Source organism: Macaca thibetana, chromosome 4, assembly GCF_024542745.1.
Source record: "Macaca thibetana thibetana isolate TM-01 chromosome 4, ASM2454274v1, whole genome shotgun sequence".
Lineage (NCBI taxonomy): Eukaryota > Metazoa > Chordata > Mammalia > Primates > Cercopithecidae > Macaca > Macaca thibetana.
In genome coordinates this window covers 81,393,337-81,410,847 of record NC_065581.1, presented here as the reverse complement: position 1 = coordinate 81,410,847, position 17,511 = coordinate 81,393,337, and the positions used below count along the sequence as shown (strand labels likewise).

Below are 17,511 nucleotides of genomic sequence, written 5' to 3'. Positions count from 1 at the left end.
AAGGAAGGAAGGAAGGAAGGAAGGAAGGAAGAGAAGGAAAAAAAAGAAAGAAAAAGAAAGGAAGGAAGGAAGGAAGGAAGGAAGGAAGGAAGGAAGGAAGGAAGGAAGGAAGGAAGGAAGGAAGGAAGGAAGGAAGGAAAGAAAGAAAGAAAAAAGAAAGATCATTAACATCTCTCTTCCTTGGAGGAAAAAGAAGAGAGGAGCATAAACCTACACTTTTACCTGTGTGTTGCAAATGGCTTTCAGAGTAGGCAAAGAGTCTAAAGGTGTTTTTTGCATAAGATGAAGGAAATGAAACTGCTAAAGAAAGTCACTTTCAAGGTTATATTAACTTATGAGAAAAATGTGGTAAAAGTAGCAAGGCTTCCTCCAGCTTCCCAAAGACAGTAGGACAGGTCCCTAACCCAAAGGTCATCACCAATGCTCATGCTCACTCTGAGGAACCCTATTCTGCAGCAGTAGGCAATTAGTCAAGATATTTTATTAATTCCAAGCCTTTCAGAATTGAGAGCCCAAATGAAAGAATGTTCCCATTGAGGCAATATTTATCCAAATTAAAATAATTAACTTATTCATCAATTTACTAGACCCTGGGAGGCAAGAAAACAAACAGGTGAACTCTGAGTAACTGTTGAGTTGGTGGAGGAGATGCCACAGCTTCCCACATCTCTCATTGTACTACCTTAGACATTTGTCATCATTGCTATCATTGAAATTAGAGCAAGAAAAGATCACCATATATCTTTTGGAACTGGACTCCTGCCTGGAAATAATGTGCTTGTTCCTGCTTAGACTAAAGAACAATTTCTCTAACCTAATACATTCAGGAAGATTAGAAGGTGGCAGTGAGGATTGAGAGGGAGAGAAGCATCATCCCATACACATGACATTCATTCAAGATGTGTTAAACATTCAAGGTGTCTTAAGTTTTGACTTCAATCATTAGATAATAAATTGGACCAATAGGCAATATAGCCAATAGTTTTGACAACCACACATTGGTATAATATAAAAGTTAATAACACTACACCCAACCTCAGAAACTTTATAATCGGGTAAGAAAAAGAGAAAGGGCATACATTAAACAAATAAATAAAATTTTAAAAGTAAATAAGATAACTTTTTTTACTAGATATATAAACTAAGAAAAATTGTTGTTCCCAACTTAAAGTATTAGAAGGTCACTGAAAACTTGGCTGTGGGCATAAAATAAACCTGAATTGGATGGTTCTTTTGCTCTTTCTGCAGTTTTTGTAAAGTTGAATAGGCTTCTTTAATAAAGCAGTAGTGTTACAGAACTAATGCTATTCTCAGTATTCTTGATTATTACATGTGGAATAATGCAGGTGGTGGACTATTCAGGATTTTCTTTCCTTTGGCTTTCACCCTTAGAAGCAGTTCCTTGCTCATTAAAAACTCCTGCAGAGGGCAAACAAGGGAGGGGATGGGGCTGAAATTCATTTTGGAACTTGTTGGAAGCATTGGTGAAAGGTTTGGTAGAATTGTAGAAACAGTCTCTTTATATTTTCTTTTTCTTTCAAAGAAACTTTGTTTTTCATCAATGAGATTTATATGGTGACTAGAAAATGTATGTGTGTTTTGACTTTCTGGATAAAGGAGTTCTTCAAAGAAAGACTTTATGAAAAAATTAAAATTTTCTACCATTTCATATCAAATATTAATTTCTATTTTCCTGTTAAGATTGATACATAACTAAAAACAAACAAAAAATTGAGTGAAATCATTCTCAACACACAGAACACATTTTTTTGCACAAGTAGCAGGTTTTGCACAGGTAGTGAACCTATTTTCATGTCTAAATGCTATGTTTTGTATTAAAATTGATGAACCCCAAATATATTAATGAATGAAGGAAGAGTGAACAACAAAAGTCCAAAACTATTTTTAAATACCTAAATAATTAATTAAAATAGTTACTAGTATCCATAAAGGAGCATGAATTAAAATAACAAAGTCTCTGGTAAAAATTTCTCAAACTCCAGATCCTGATAGGTGCTCATCCAACTTCTTGCCAACCCTGCCTCTTTACCATGGTCCCTGCAGGTAAAGAGAATGCTATCAGATAGCAGTAGGCTGCACCTAGTAGCCTCATGGAGACTCCTTAAACATGAGAGCCACAGGAAGATTAGACAGTAAACCAAGTAAGATAGAACTGACTCAAAAAAGAAGACAGAATTGAGGGGAGGGACAATTGTATGGACATTTGTGAAGACTAAGGTTTAGCTGTTTAAACAAATAGTTCATAAAAATAGATTCCTCTACTTAGTCATGGAGTTATGTTTTTATTATTTTTAAGACTTTCTGATAGTTTTGACAGCCCTTTCTGGGGCACTATGAAACAAATGAAAAATATCTTTCTATACTCTCTGCTGGAAGAAAAGTACACATAATAATGGCCATAATAATAATAGGTATCAAATCATTGCTTGCTACGTATGCTATAGGGTGTGATTTGTGATTGTTATTCACAAATAACAATCAATGTAAGAACAGCTAATGTGTATTAAGCATTGTTATGTACAAGGTACTATTCAACATTTGTGTATGTTTTAACTCATTTAGCTCTCACAACTCTATGGTATAATGTAAAAGCTATTGTTGTACCTATTGAATGAATGAGGAATTTGGAATGGATGGTGCCACATTTTAGTATAAACTCTTCGTATAAATCAAATATTATTTCTCTAAACCAGGCCTCAGCCCTGCAGGGGTTCCTTTTGCCCACTGGTGGCTCCTTTGGCTGGCCAGACCCAGTGTTGTCAAGAGGCAGCAAAGGCAGACCACAAATGCTGGTAACGTTGCACTCCAACTTTAGTGGAGAGGATTTTGATTGTTTAATGTCAACTCATGGGTCACAGTGTTTTTTATCCCCATTTCTTTTAATTAATGCAAAATACTTATAGAGTAACGTAAAATTTACCATCTTAATCATTTAAGTATATGGTTACTGATGTTAAGTACATTCACATTGCTGTGCAACAAATCTCCAGAAATCTTGCAAAACTGAAACTCCACACTCATTAAATAACAACTCTCCATTCTCTCCTATCCCCAGCCCCTGGCAACCACTATTTTACTTTCTGTCTCTATAAATTTGACTACTCTTGGTACTTCATATAAGTGCAATCAGATAGTATTAGTCTTTTTCTGACTCACTTATTTCATGTGCCACAGTATTTTTTAAAGCATAAACTATGTTAATGCAAAACATTAACTTTTTGTTAATGCAAAACTTACCATTTTATAAGGAGTTTTAAATATAAACTAAAAGGAACAACGAAAACTGATGACTTTGTGTTTCTAAAACCCAAATGTAAATTATTTTAACATACTAGTTTTTGCATGTCTAATAATTTAACTAGAGCAAGAGAAGTTTTAAATCAATACATGCTACCTATGACTTAGCCAAAATACATATTAATAGTAGATATTTTAAATGTAGTTTATTATTATTGACAAGATAACAGACACATTTTGCATCATCAGGATCTCAGATGTAAATTTATGAAGTCCATGCTATGTTACTAAGAAATATATTGCAAAACACTTCTATATTTTCATTTCACTTAATTTCTTTCCTTTTTAAAAAAAATAGAATACTTTTATCAATTATAGACCCCACAAACCCAACTGAAATTAAATATATTTATATTTGAAAGACAAGTAGTCAACAATACTTTGCACTTTAAAATTGCTCTTAAAATATAAATTGAGAGCACTAAAGTCAATAATTAACCGGATGTTCTTGGAATCCACCAGATACTTTTATTCTTAAAAATTATTTTTCTTCATTTACAAATGGCATTAAGTAGATTGTGACTTCTTTTTTAAAAAGGCCTTCTAAAAAAAGTTCCAGTTTAAATTTCAAACTTAAATTTATTTTCAACAAAGCTCACATTTTCTGCTCTAAACTGTCCTTTCATGACCTCTGATGGTGAAAGTATAAACTGACATTACAAATACTATCAGAAATAATGCCACAAATTCCATTTACCTTATTATTGAAGAACTTTCTCCTTCTTTTTATATTTATTTACCTTGAGAATGTAACAGCATCAATTATTCAACAATATGGAAGTAATGTTGGGCAATTTCATACTACTCCAAAGTGTTTTCTTAGAAGCCTCTTATTCACAGCATGTGAGTCTCTAATAATGTGTGTGATTTACGTAGAAGAATGAACACTTTAGTGATATAGCAGCTCACAATGACTACCCGCTCTCAAATATAAACTGAATAAATAATAGAGTTTAGATAAGTTGAAACAAATATTTTAATTAAAAAATCATAACTCTTCCTAAATCTCTGTAGTTATGAGTAAGAAAGCAGACTTGCATGTTAAAACCTGAATTCTTTAGATTCATTTATTGTTTCAACTTAGTTAATAAGATTGTTGTCTAGGCCTGAGTTTCTCCGAAAAAGGCTTGCTCACAAGGAATTTATCTGGGAACATGGACCCAGAGAGCAGTTATATGATCGGGGGAACAAAAACAGGGAAAATGAGAAAGCTGAAACAAGAATTCATTGTCAAATGACTGCAGCTATGGCTAACCTGTGCTGGATTCAAAGATCTTTTGAGAAGGCATAATTAAATGCATGAAGAAAAGAGTATCATTTCTCCATGGGCTTCCCCTCCCCATGAGTGAAGGTGGTTCCTGGGACTTTGACTACCACATAACCACTTGCAACTTGTGTATGTGTGGCATTTCAATGAACATTTCACAATTCAATGTCAGAAAAGTTCCAAGGAAGGAAGTGAGAAGCTCACACCTTGGTTAAAAGTGAGGCACTCTTCAGCTGCACCTGCAGGAAGCTGGTCAAAGTCTACAAGAATTGGTTGTTGAAACAGGGACTGCAGTAAGATGTGGCACCAAGAGGATTTGAAGGACACACACAGTGTTATCTGATACAGTAGATCTTTTGCACTACTCAGATCTATCTTTTCTCTTCCTTAAGTTCAGTCTATCGCAGAGTCCCCTTTAAGGAGCTGGCCAGCCACAATCTCTGCAGGAGGGTTTCTGGAACTAGCTACAACCCCTGCTACAGATGGTCCCCAGACTTTATTGAAAGGTATTATCTCTGTCTTCCGTTACCAATGCTAGATCTCTCTTGCCCTTGGCCACCATCTCAACTAATTTAAGGTTTCTTGCCTGGTAGAGTAATCCAGATCTTTATTCTCAAGGCTTGCTTTTCCCTTATCAGGACGTAGTTGCCATAACTACCAGTTCACTATTATCACCTGGCATGAAAACACCAGGAGATGCATCAGTCAAGTCCCTGGATAGTCCTCTCTGCCTCCAGTTACACTGGCTCTTTACATATATAAGGATAGACTAGACTTTCAGCTATATTAATTTTCTTTTGCCTGCTGATCCAGGAATGAGGAGTCCAATCCTGGAATGAAGAGCCCAAAGATATAGTCAGCAAGAGATAGTCAATTTCTGTGGGACTCTTACCACATTCTCTGGCAGAGGTGCTCAGCCTCCTGGGAACCAGGACCTCTAATCCAGCAAAGCCTAAGATTTCAAAGGCAGGAAGCCCAAGCCTTACAAATAAGTCACCTGGGAGTAACGGTGAAAGGGACAAATTATACTTCTACCCCTTGGTTCCTGAATCTATGTATTCTAGCTTAAAGGACACAGCATCGTATGTCAGCCACTGATGTAATACATACATGCATCTCATCCTATCCCAACCTGGAACTTCAGCTGAGTCTTCCACAGGCTCTTTTACCATAGGTCATCTGCTTCCGAGTGATGAGGTATTTAGTAATCCCATTGGATTCCATCATCATGCACCCATTCTGAACCACCTTTGCCATAAAATGAGCCACTTGGGTAGAGACAATGTTGTGACAGATGCCATGGCAATAGGTAACACTTTCTGCAAACCCTCAGTTGGTGGTGCTGGTGGAGGATTTACTGGCAGGGAATGCAAATCCATTACTATAGTAGGTTTTAATTCCAGCAAGGATGAATTGTTGCCATCTCCATGGTGGAAAGGATCTAATAAAATTAATCTGATATGAAATGACTGGCTAGACTCTGACAATTTCATATTGAGCTTTCACCACCAGCCTCTACTACTGACAAGCTGGGCATTCAACACGGGGGAGTAGTTAGATCATCATTAAGGAGCCGTGCCCCTTAATAGCCTGTTTTCCAGCTGTGGTGGCAAATTTGTTCACAAACCAAGTATCCAAGCAGTGAGGTATGTAAAAGTGAAAGAGAGTACAGCTCACTTCCACAGAGAAACCTAACCTGTGTTATTTGTTGTCATGTACCTCTTATTTAGAGTGCTCATTAGTGAACATTAACATGAGGCACAGCAATACTGTACTAGTCCATTTTCACGCTGCTGATAAAGACACACTCAAGACTGGGTAATTTTCAAAAGAAAAAGTTTTAATGGACTTACAGTTCCATGTGTCTGGGGCGGCCTCACAATCATGATGGAAAGTGAAAGCACATCTCACAAGGCGGCAGGCAAGAGAAGAGAGCTTGTGTAAGGAAGCTCCTCTTTTTATAACCATTGGATCTCACAAAACTCATCCATCATCACAAAACCAGCACAGGAAAAGACCTGCCCCATGATTCAACACCTCCCACCAGGTCCCCCTGACAACATGGGAGTTCAAAATGAGATTTGAGTGGGGACACAGCCAAACCATATCAAATGTGCATGCCATGTATCCACTCCCATAAATCCATCCACATGCGTCTTTCCCCAGATATACTTGCCTTTGATCTTTTGATCTTGTTTTTATCAAGGCCCCTGAGCAAGAAGCAAAGCCATTTGTCACTACCCAGTAGTCTATGTATATGCTATAGATAATACCTCAGGCCATGACTGTCTCCGTGTAAGTAACTGAAAACGTGCTCTGCTTAGAACTCTTTGCATTGGGAGAATTTCTGTGTACTACATTTCTTTAGGGATACCTGTGAGTGTAGCAGTAGACTAACAACAGTCTAAATGTGGTTGGCATCAATATATCACCCTTATTCACGTATGAACCAGGCCAGGGTATTTTCTCCTTCATTAAATGGTCATAGGAAATACTCACGAGGTAACAGAAAGAGGAATTCCTGTGTGAATCAGGAAGCAGCATAGTGTGAAAGGGATAGTTATCGAGTCTTGTTCATCCATTTAGGTAAAGTACATTACTTCTATGTTCTGTACCTGCTCAGGCCTTGTACCGTTTCCACAATACAGTGAATTTCTGCTGTGCCTATTTGATGTTAGACTTGATAAAGCTGATAATTCTCAGTTTGATATAGCTCTAGTCACATAATCACTTTGCCATTTAATTTTTTTTCTTTTTTTTTTCTTTTTGGCTTTATATTTCTTTATTTCAGGAAAGCTTTCTTCTATTATATCCTTAAATGCTTTAAATATATGTTTCTAAATTGTGATAAAAGATACATAAAAGTTGCCATCTTATCCAGTTTGAAGTGTATAGTTCAGTGTCATTAAGTACTTTTCATATCACAACTTTAACCACCATCCATTTCCAGAACTTTTCATCTTCTCAAACTGAAACTTCATACCCATTAACAATAATTTTGCATTCCTCCCTCCCCCGAGTCCCTGACCACCACCATTCTGCTTTTTGTCTCTATTAATTTGATGACTCTATGTACCTTATATAAGTAGAATCATATAATATTTATCTTTTTATGACTGGTTTATTTAATGTAGCATAATATTTTCAAGGTTCATTCATGTTGTATGACTTTCCTTCCTTTTCTTCCACTTTTTTAAAATTATACTTTAAGTTCTGGGTTACAGGTGCAGAATGTGCAGGTTTGTTACATAGGTATACACGTGCCATGGTGGTTTGCTACACCCATCAACCTGTCATCTATGTTAGGTATTTCTCCTAATGCTATCCCTCCCCTAGCACCTAACCCCACAACAGGAGCCACTGTGGGATGTTCCCCTCCCTATGTCCATATGTTCTCATTGCTCAGCTCCCACTTATGTGCGAGAACATGTGGTGTTTGGTTTTCTGTTCCTGTGTTAGTTTGCTGAGAATGATGGCTTCCAGCTTCATCCATGTCCCTGCAAAGGACATGAACTCATCCTTTTTTATGGCTGCATAATACTCCATGGTGTATATGTGCCACATTTTCTTTATCCAGTCTAACATTGATGGGCATTTGGGTTGGTTCCAAGTCTTTGCTATTGTGAATAGTGCTGCAATAACATACGTGTGCATGTATCTTTATAGTAGAATGATTTATAATCCTTTGGGTGCATACCCAGTAATGGGATTGCCAGGTCAAATGATATTTCTGGTTCTAGATCCTTGAGGAATCACCACACTGTCTTCCACAACGGTTGAACTAATTTACACTCCCACTAACAGTGTAAAAGCATTCCTATTTCTGAAAATCCTCTCCAGCATCTATTGTTTCCTGACTTTTTGTTGATCCCCATTCTAACTGGTGTGAGATGGTATCTCATTGTGGTTTTGATTTGCAATTCCTCTAATGACCAGTGATGATAAGCTTTTTTTTCATATGTTTGTTGGCTGCATGAATGTCTTCTTTTGAGAAGTGTCAATTCATGTCCTTTGCCCACTTTTTGATGGGGTCGTTTGTTTTTTTCTTGTAAATTAGTTTAAGTTCCTTGTAGATTCTAAATATCAGCCTTTGTCAGATGAATAGGGTGCAAAAATTTTCTCCCATTCTGTAGGTTGCCTGTTCACTCTGATGATAGTTTATTTTGCTGAGCAGAAGCTCTTTAGTTTAATTAGATCCCATTTGTCAATTTTGGCTTTTGTTGCCATTGTTTTTGGTGTTTTATTCATGAAGTCTTTGCCCATGCCTATGTCCTGAATCATATTGCCTAGGTTTTCTTCTAGGGTTTTTGTGGTTTTGGGTTTAACATTTAAGTCTTTAAGCCACCTTGAGTTAATTTTTGTATAAGGTGTAAGGTGGGGTCCAGTTTCAGTTTTCTGCATGTGGCTAGTCAGTTTTTCCAGCACCATTTATTAAATAGGAATCCTTTCCCCATTGCTTGATTATGTCAGGTTTGTCAAAGATCAGATGGTTGTAGATGTGTAGCATTATTTCTGAGGCCTCTGTTCTGTTCCATTGGTCTATATCTCAGTTTTGGTACCAGTACCATGCTGTTTTGGTTACTGTAGCCTTGTAGTATAGTTTGAAGTCAGGTAGTATGATGCCTCCAGCTTTGTTCTTTTTGCTTAAGATTGTCTTGGCTGTAGGGGCTCTTTTTTGGTTTCATACAGAATTTAAAGTAGTTTTTTTCTGGTTCTGTGAAGAAAGTCAATGGTAGCTTGATGGGGATGGCATTGAATCTATAAATTACTTTGGGCAGTATGGCCATTTTCATGATATTGATTCTTCCTATTCATCAGCATGGAATGTTTTTCCATTTGTTTATGTCCTCTGTTATTTCCTCGAGCAGTGGTTTGTAGTTCTCCTTGAAGAGGTCCTTCACATCCCTTGTAAGTTGGATTCCTAGGTATTTTATTCTCTTTGAAGCAATTGTGAATGGGAATTCACTCATGATTTGGATCTCTGGTTGTCTATTATTGGTGTATAGGAATGCTTGTGATTTTTGCACATTGATTTTGTATCCTAAGACTATGCCAAAGTTGCGTATCAGCTTAAGGAGGTTCGGGGCTGAGACGATGGGGTTTTCTAAATATACAATCATGTCATCTGCAAACAAGACAATTTGACTTCCTCTCTTCCTATTTGAATACACTTTATTTCTTTCTGTTGCCCGTTTACCGTGGCCAGAACTTCCAATACTATGTTAAATAAGACTGGTGAGAGAGGGCATCCTTGTCTTTTGCTGGTTTTCAAAGGGAATGCTTCCAGCTTTTGCCCATTCAGTATATTGGCTGTGGGTTTGTAATAAATAGCTCTTATTATTTCGAGATATGTTCCATCAATACCTAGTTTATTGAGAGTTTTTAGCATGAAGAGGTCTTGAATTTTGTCAAAGGCCTTTTATGCAACTATTGGGACAATCATGTGGTTTTTGTCATTGGTTCTGTTTACATGATGGATTACTTTTATTGTTTTGCATATGTTGAACCAGCCTTGTATCCCAGGGATGAAGCCGACTTGATCATGGTGGATAAGTCTTTTGATGTGCTGCTGGATTCAGTTTTCCAGTATTTTACTGAAGATTTTTGCATCGATGTTCATCAGGGATATTTGTCTGAAATTTTCTTTTTTTGTTGTGTCTCTGCCAGGTTTAGGTATCAGGGTGATGCTGGCCTCACAAAAAGAGTTAGGGAGGATTCCCTCTTTTTCTATTGTTTGGAATAGTCTCAGAAGGAATGGTACCAGCTCCTGTTTGTACCTCTGGTTTATTTTGGCTGTGAATCCGTCTGGTCCTGGACTTGTTTTGGTCGGTAGGCTATTAATCACTGCCTCAATTTCAGAGGCAGTTATTTGTCTATTCAGGGATTTGACTTCTTCCTGATTTAGTCTTGGGAGGGTGTAAGTGTCCAGGAATTTATCCATTTTTTCTAGATTTTCTAATTTATTTGCGTAGATGTGTTCATAGTATTCTCTGATGGTAGTTTGTATTTCTTTTGCATCAGTGGTGATATCCCCTTTAATATTTTTTATTGTGTCTATTTGATTATTCTCTCTTTTCTTCTTTATTAGTCTGGCTAGCGGTCTATTTTGTAAATCTTTTCAAAAAAACCCGTCTTGAATTCATTGATTTTTTTGAAGGGATTTTCGTGTTTCTATCTGCTTTAGTTCTGCTCTAATCTTAGTTATTTCTTGTCCTCTGCTAGCTTTTGAAATTGTTTGCTCTTCCTTCTCTAGTTCTTTTAATTGTGATGTTAGGGTGTCGATTTTAGATCTTTCTCACTTTCTCCTGTGGATATGCAGTGCTACAAATGTCCCTCTAAACACTACTTTAGCTGTGTCCCAGAGATTCTGGTATATTGTGTCTTTGTTCTCATTGGTTTCAAAGAACTTCTTTATTTCTGCCTTCAAGTCGTTATTTACCCACTGGTCATTCAGGAGCAGGTTGTTCAGTTTCCATGAAGTTGTGGAGTTTTGAGTGAATTTCTTAATACTGAGTTCTAATTTGATTGCACTGTGGTTTTAAAACACTAATGGTCAAGCACTCAGCCACTCAGGACCAAGTAACACACTAAAAACTTTTCAAATTGGCAAGTAGTTTCCAAGAGCAGAAAAAACGATCTTCTTCACTATCTACTGATCTGTCTTCTGACTATACAACTGAGGTTTGGGGAATGTTTAACACACCCTTATTTACCACGGGTATTGCTAGCTACTATCAGATTTTCTGGGTCATGTGGACCAAGCTTCTAGCACACTTACACTACTATCTGGACCTGTTACAGACCATTCTATTGCTCTAGGTAACAACAAAGTCCAATAAATGGGTTAGTATAATACTCTCAAATGCAGTATATGCTGCTTTTAAAATCTACAAGAGCCCATGAAGCACTATGCCTTTTTCTGGGTGGGAGGTTCCAATGTGTAGCAATTTGTTTTTCATCTTTATCTTTTATAATCATCTAAAACTTCGAAAATATGGCAGTAGTCTAAAATTTTGTAGGGTTCATATCCCACCCTCTGGTGTTCATGTGCCTAATTAGGGCATCTAGAATAATTGCCACTTCCTCCTTATCTAGTGCAATTATCATGATGCCATCAATATAGCAGACCATCATGATGTTATGAGATGACAAGCCAATTAAGTTTCCTACAGGCTACATTGTGATACAGAACAGCAGAGTTAATACAGCCATGGGGGAAATTGGGAATGTAAACTATTATCTTACCCAAGTGCATACTAACTGCTTTTGATGTTTTTTTCCAAAGGTGATTTAAAAGACAATATTTTCCAAATACACAGAGGTGCTAGTCTCTGCCATCCCCCCAATGAAGAGGTCTTGATTCTGATTTACTCACTTGGATGGTGGTGGCATGTTTTCAGAGACTTCCACTTAGTACGTCCTACCACAATGGCTCCACAGATCCTGGAACCAACGTAAGACTCCTTTCAGTTACATACTTGGAAATTTTATAAATTATTTATTTGTGGACTGGGGAAACAATCAAAGAGTGAGCCACAGACCCACTGAAACCTGTGTGAGACATATTTGGGCTGGGACTCTTCTACCTTTCCTCCATATGCCGTCATGCTAACTGGTAGGCCATGATAGCATTTCAAGTTCCCTGGCATCAGTATTAGCTCATACCTTTTATACAACAATCCTTGAAAAGTCTAACTATTCTTATTTCCAGTTTTCATCTGGCTTCCAAACACTCCCACTCTAACTAGAGAACCATGGAAGCTTTTCTGGCTCTCTAAAACAGTTAGTATTAGGGTGAGTTCATACTCCTTATTCAACAGTCTTCAAAAAATCTAACTATAATTCTTTCCTCAGTGCAGTGTTACCCTAGTAAATGGTCATAGGTCCCTTTGTGGAAAGATAGGGAGAACGTTTATAATTATTCATGTGACAATGCAGGGTCCTTCCTTAAGGGCACTCACCCTGCCTTTTAACCAGTGAGATCTTGGTCTACAAAATTACATAAATCTAGAAGCTGGATGAAGGACATGAATTTTCCATTGTGATAGCTGATGCTCATATTCTTCTTATATTCTAATGGAGCAGATCATATGAAGATCTTTTGGTTGTTGTTGCACACACACACACACAAATTGCCCAGTCAGCTGTCCATGTACCTCATCTCTCAAACCATAATTTGTTAGCCATTGCCACAGATTCTTGCAGGTCAAGACAGCTGGACTGCTACTATAGATTTCTGCCCATTTCAGTAATTGCAACTATCTTGCCTCTGACAGTTTAGTATTACCACATATACTTTTCATTGAGAAATCCCATAACTTTACTGATACTACGGAGACTAGTTTCAAGCAGCATCTCCTATTACTAACCCTGACCTAGGGAGGATAGACATCACCAAGATTTTCCGATTCTGATGTTCCCCTCACCAGCAAATTGTTTTCTGCCTTATTGAAGGGTATGTCCTCTGGGTCCTCTCAGCGAACAAAGTCGGGTGATAGATTCTAGATATGACCTAATGAATCCATGCTAACATTCCTATCTTCATGAGACTTATCAACTCTTCCTTAATACCAGCCAAAGCAATTTCAGCATTTCTGTATCGTTTTCCTATTTGCCATCATCACATGCAGACTTCAAGGAAACTTCTCAGAAGAATATTAAGACCAGCTCCAGATGTCCTTACTAGGACATTGAGCCCCAGTTCAGGAGTGAGTGCTCTCATGTCAATAAAATCTTCCCTATTCAGGCTTATTTTATTTCCCCCACCAGTAAACACCCTCAAAATTTACCCCTACATGTGTTTCCCTGGTTTCTTTTAGTACATATAATCTAGGACCTGCAATTCCTATAAACCACTTCTTCCTGGAGAAAGAATTATATTTCCCAGCTGAGGTGTTTTGAGACCTGACCCAAGCTACTGGCATGGGGACAATGAATGGTGACCGGACAGATCTTGAGGAGGACAAGCATCATCTTGTGAGTTTCCTTCTTCATATAAGGGTTTTTAGGCCTTTTCAAGATCTCCAGGCAAGAAGAGGATGTTCTGCTCTAGTAAGAAGAATGGGAGTGCTTCTACCGTTACTGAGGGTTCAGGGAAATCTGAGAGTTCAAGACTCCCAGACTTATCTACCCAAATGTCCATATTCCAAGTTCAGTGTTCCACTTTTTGCTAGCAGAGCCTTGACTCAGAAGACCCAGAATGATGGTTTTCAGTTGCATCCATGTCCCTACAAAGGACACAAACTCATCCTTTTTTATGGCTGCATAGTATTCCACAGTGTATACGTGCCACATTTTCTTAATCTAGTCTGTCACTGATGGACATTTGGGTTGATTCCAAGTCTTTGCTATTGTGAATAGTGCTGCAATGAATATACGTGTGCACGTGTCTTTATAGCAGCATGATTTATAATCCTTTGGGTATATACCCAGTAATGGGATGGCTGAGTCATATGATACTTCTAGTTCTAGATCCTTGAAGAATTACCATACTGTTTTCCATAATGGTTGAACTAGTTTACAATCCCACCAACAGTGTAAAAGTGTTCCTATTTCTCCACATCCTCTCCAGCACCTGTTGTTTCCTGACTTTTTAATGATTACCATTCTAACTGGTGTAAGATGGTATCTCATTGTGGTTTTGATTTGCATTTCTCTGATGGCCAGTGATGATGAGCATTTTTTAATGTGTCTGTTGGCTGTACGCATGTCTTCTTTTGAGAAATGTCTGTTCATATCCCTTGCCCACTTTTTGATGCAGTTGTTTTTTTCTTGTAAATTTGTTTGAGTTCTTTGTAGGTTCTGGATATTAGCCCTTTGTCAGATGAGTAGATTGCAAACATTTTCTCCCATTCTGTAGGTTACCTGTTCACTCTGATGGTAGTTTCTTTTGCTGTGCAGAAGCTCTTTAGTTTAATTAGATCCCATTTGTCAATTTTGGCCTTAGTTGCCATTGCTTTTGGTATTTTAGACATGAAGTCCTATCGCAAGAACAGAAAACCAAACACTGCATGTTCTCACTCATAGGTAGGAACTGAACAATGAGATCACTTGGACACGGGAAGGGGAACATCACACACTGGGGCCTATTATGGGGAGGGGGAAGGAGGGAGGGATGGCATTGGGAGTTATACCTGATGTAAATGACGAGTTGATGGGTGCTGACGAGTTGATGGGTGCAGCACACCAACATGGCACAAGTATACATATGTAACGAACCTGCATGTTATGCACATGCACCCTAGAACTTAAAGTATAGTAATAATAATAATAATAATGATAAAAGAAGACCCAGAGAGGTTGTGGCTTCAATTCCCTTTGCAGCTATGCCACTCTTATGATTTGATCTTGGGCATGACTTTCACCACATACTCTACAGCAGCTTCAGGAAAGGATGATTCCCTCAAATGCTGATATAGGCCCTTAACTTTTATAATGCACATTGATTTTGGCTGACATGAGCCGTTAATTGTCTTTATTTCAAGGCATCCAAAGCATTTAGTAAAATCCAGTCATTCTACAATATTAATAATTACCATTGCCATCATACTATATGAGTAACCCCTCACATTCCACCTGTACTTCTGCCTAACCAACCTCATGTGAGAATCTTAGCAATTGCATTCCACTGGTTATCACCACTCCATTTCTTTCAGCAATGGGGTCTTCATTGCCATCTTACTGGCGAGTTCTTCAGTTCCCAAATCCTATGCTAATGGTCTGCTTTCTAGGGATAACTCTAACACTATCTGTCTTTCCCAGGGTTCCCCTGAAACAATAACATGAAACATAGACTTGAATGAAAGTAATTTATTTGGAAATGAGTTGTCAAGTAGTAGAAGTGATGAATAAGGACAGTGACAGAGAGAGAGAGAGAGAGAGAGAGAGAGAGAAAGAGAGAGAGAGAAAGCTAATACGAGAATGTATCATCAAACCATTGCTGTGAACAACTGGTTCCAAATCACAGCAGACGTTCTGAAAAGTCTTATGAAATGTGTATCAATACTGTCTACCCTAGGGTGAAAAGTAGAAGGCATTTATTCATCAGTGCCTCCCCGCATTGGTCAAGGGTGAGCCCACGGAGATTAAGTCCCTTACACTTCCAATGTGCAAGCTCTGAGTGCTGAATGGGTTCCCTCAAGCATCAGAGAAAACCCAGGGAGCAGAAAGCAAGAGGTTCACATGCAGGCTTAAGGCAGGCACACTTTTGACTTACATCTGTGAAGCTAGTCAAAGCCTGAGTGAAACTGGTCCCAGCAGCAGTGGCAAGAGTGAAAGATGAGGCCATGAACACGTGAATGTGACATATAAGACAGTCCAATGGAGCACACAGAAAAATAGAGTATCGACCATCAAAATTGGAACTAATAAAGGACCATGGGTTAGAAAATGACTCTATATGGCCTATTTATGCTTAAGACTACAGATTGTGACTAGAAAAATACTTCTAGCTCAAAGACATTATGATCATTTTTCTTTATTAGAGTTTCTTAATGCAACAAAATAGTGATATTTGTAATCCAAAACAGGTAGCTCAGGAAATAATAAACACAACTTCAAACTTCTACCTTACTGACATATTTTAATAAAGTAATTCTGTGTTGTAAGAGTTCCATTCAATAAATCAGTAATGTTCCACATAGCCCTGTCAGTAAAACTATTTGGAGGCAAACACACTCACTTTATGAATATTTATTTATAAATTAATACATTTATTACAATTAGTCCACAATATTAGTCAAACTTTAATTTATTAAGTTTAAGATAAAAATACATTGAAAATAAATTCTAATATTTTCTTCTTGTATCCAATCATCTCACCATCATCTAAGATATGTGAATACAAAAAATTTAATTTTAGACTAACATTATCACATAGACACAGCCTAATAATTTGTTAATAATCAGATGAGCTTAATCCATATTTTAGATATGCTAAAAATCACAATTTTGTATATATACTAAAACACATATTTATACTTAATTATTTCTCTAACTTGCTGGTGAATTCATATATGTATTACATTGATTATATATTAATAGACATGTAGAAATTATGTGATTATCTGGGTTACAGAATTATAGTCTAAAATAAGCAGTTCTAGACGGCACTCTGGAGCTTGGGGGAGGTCCCTTCAAGGCCAATAAAAAAGCATAGAAAGAGAGCTCAAAACCATCCTTCACCTGCCTCCCAACCATGGCAACTCTGCTTTTATTTGTTTTATACCCCCATTGTGCTTCTCACAAGATTTTCCTAGAAGAAGGGATTGTGAAACATATATATATATATATATATATATATATATATATATATATATATATGACCTATAATCTTATTCTATCTAGTAACAGATTGACAGAAAGTTGGGGAAAATGGAATAGAGGTCATTTTGATTTTACCAATTTTATATGCACTCACTTGTATATGTGTGGCATGTGTGTGCATTCGTATGCAATCTTATCAATATGTAGCTTGCTATAACTGCTACTGTATCAGGACACAGAACGATCAAGATTTCTTGTGCTACCTCTTCATACCTACCCTCACCCAGTGATAGTTCATTGTGGTTCTAATTTGCATTTTCCTAATGATGTGGAATATCTTTGTGATGTTGAGCATCTTTTCATGTGCTTATTCACCATTTTCATATACTTTTCTCATGTCCCCTTTGGTGAAATGTCCACTTGTGTCTTTTGTCCATTTTCTAATTGTGTATTTTGCTGATTTTACTATTTTACTAGTGTTTTTCATATGTTCTAGATAGCAGCCCTTTGTCAGATATGCAGTTTGCAAATATTTTATCCTAATCTTTAGTTTGTCTTTTCCTCCTCTTACAGGGTCTTTCATAGGCTGAGTTTTTCCTTGATTCATCAATTTTTGTGTTTTTGCATTTTGATAATAATTATAAAACCATGTTGTTAATTGT

The 17,511-nt window shown here is 37.3% G+C and overlaps 1 protein-coding gene across 5 annotated transcripts in view; it reads left to right on the top strand.

Annotated features, from left to right (window-relative positions):
- CEP162 (centrosomal protein 162) overlaps positions 1 to 17,511 on the top strand; it is a 457,088-nt gene that overhangs the window by 327,523 nt on the left and 112,054 nt on the right. Inside the window, exon 1 of one of the 5 annotated variants that reach the window (XM_050788108.1) lies at positions 9,167 to 9,196. The exons of the other annotated variants lie outside the window; for them this stretch is intronic. The gene's annotated coding sequence lies outside the window, so the exon portion shown is untranslated. Of the gene's footprint in view, positions 1 to 9,166; positions 9,197 to 17,511 lie in introns of those variants that run through there. 5 annotated transcript variants of the gene reach the window in all.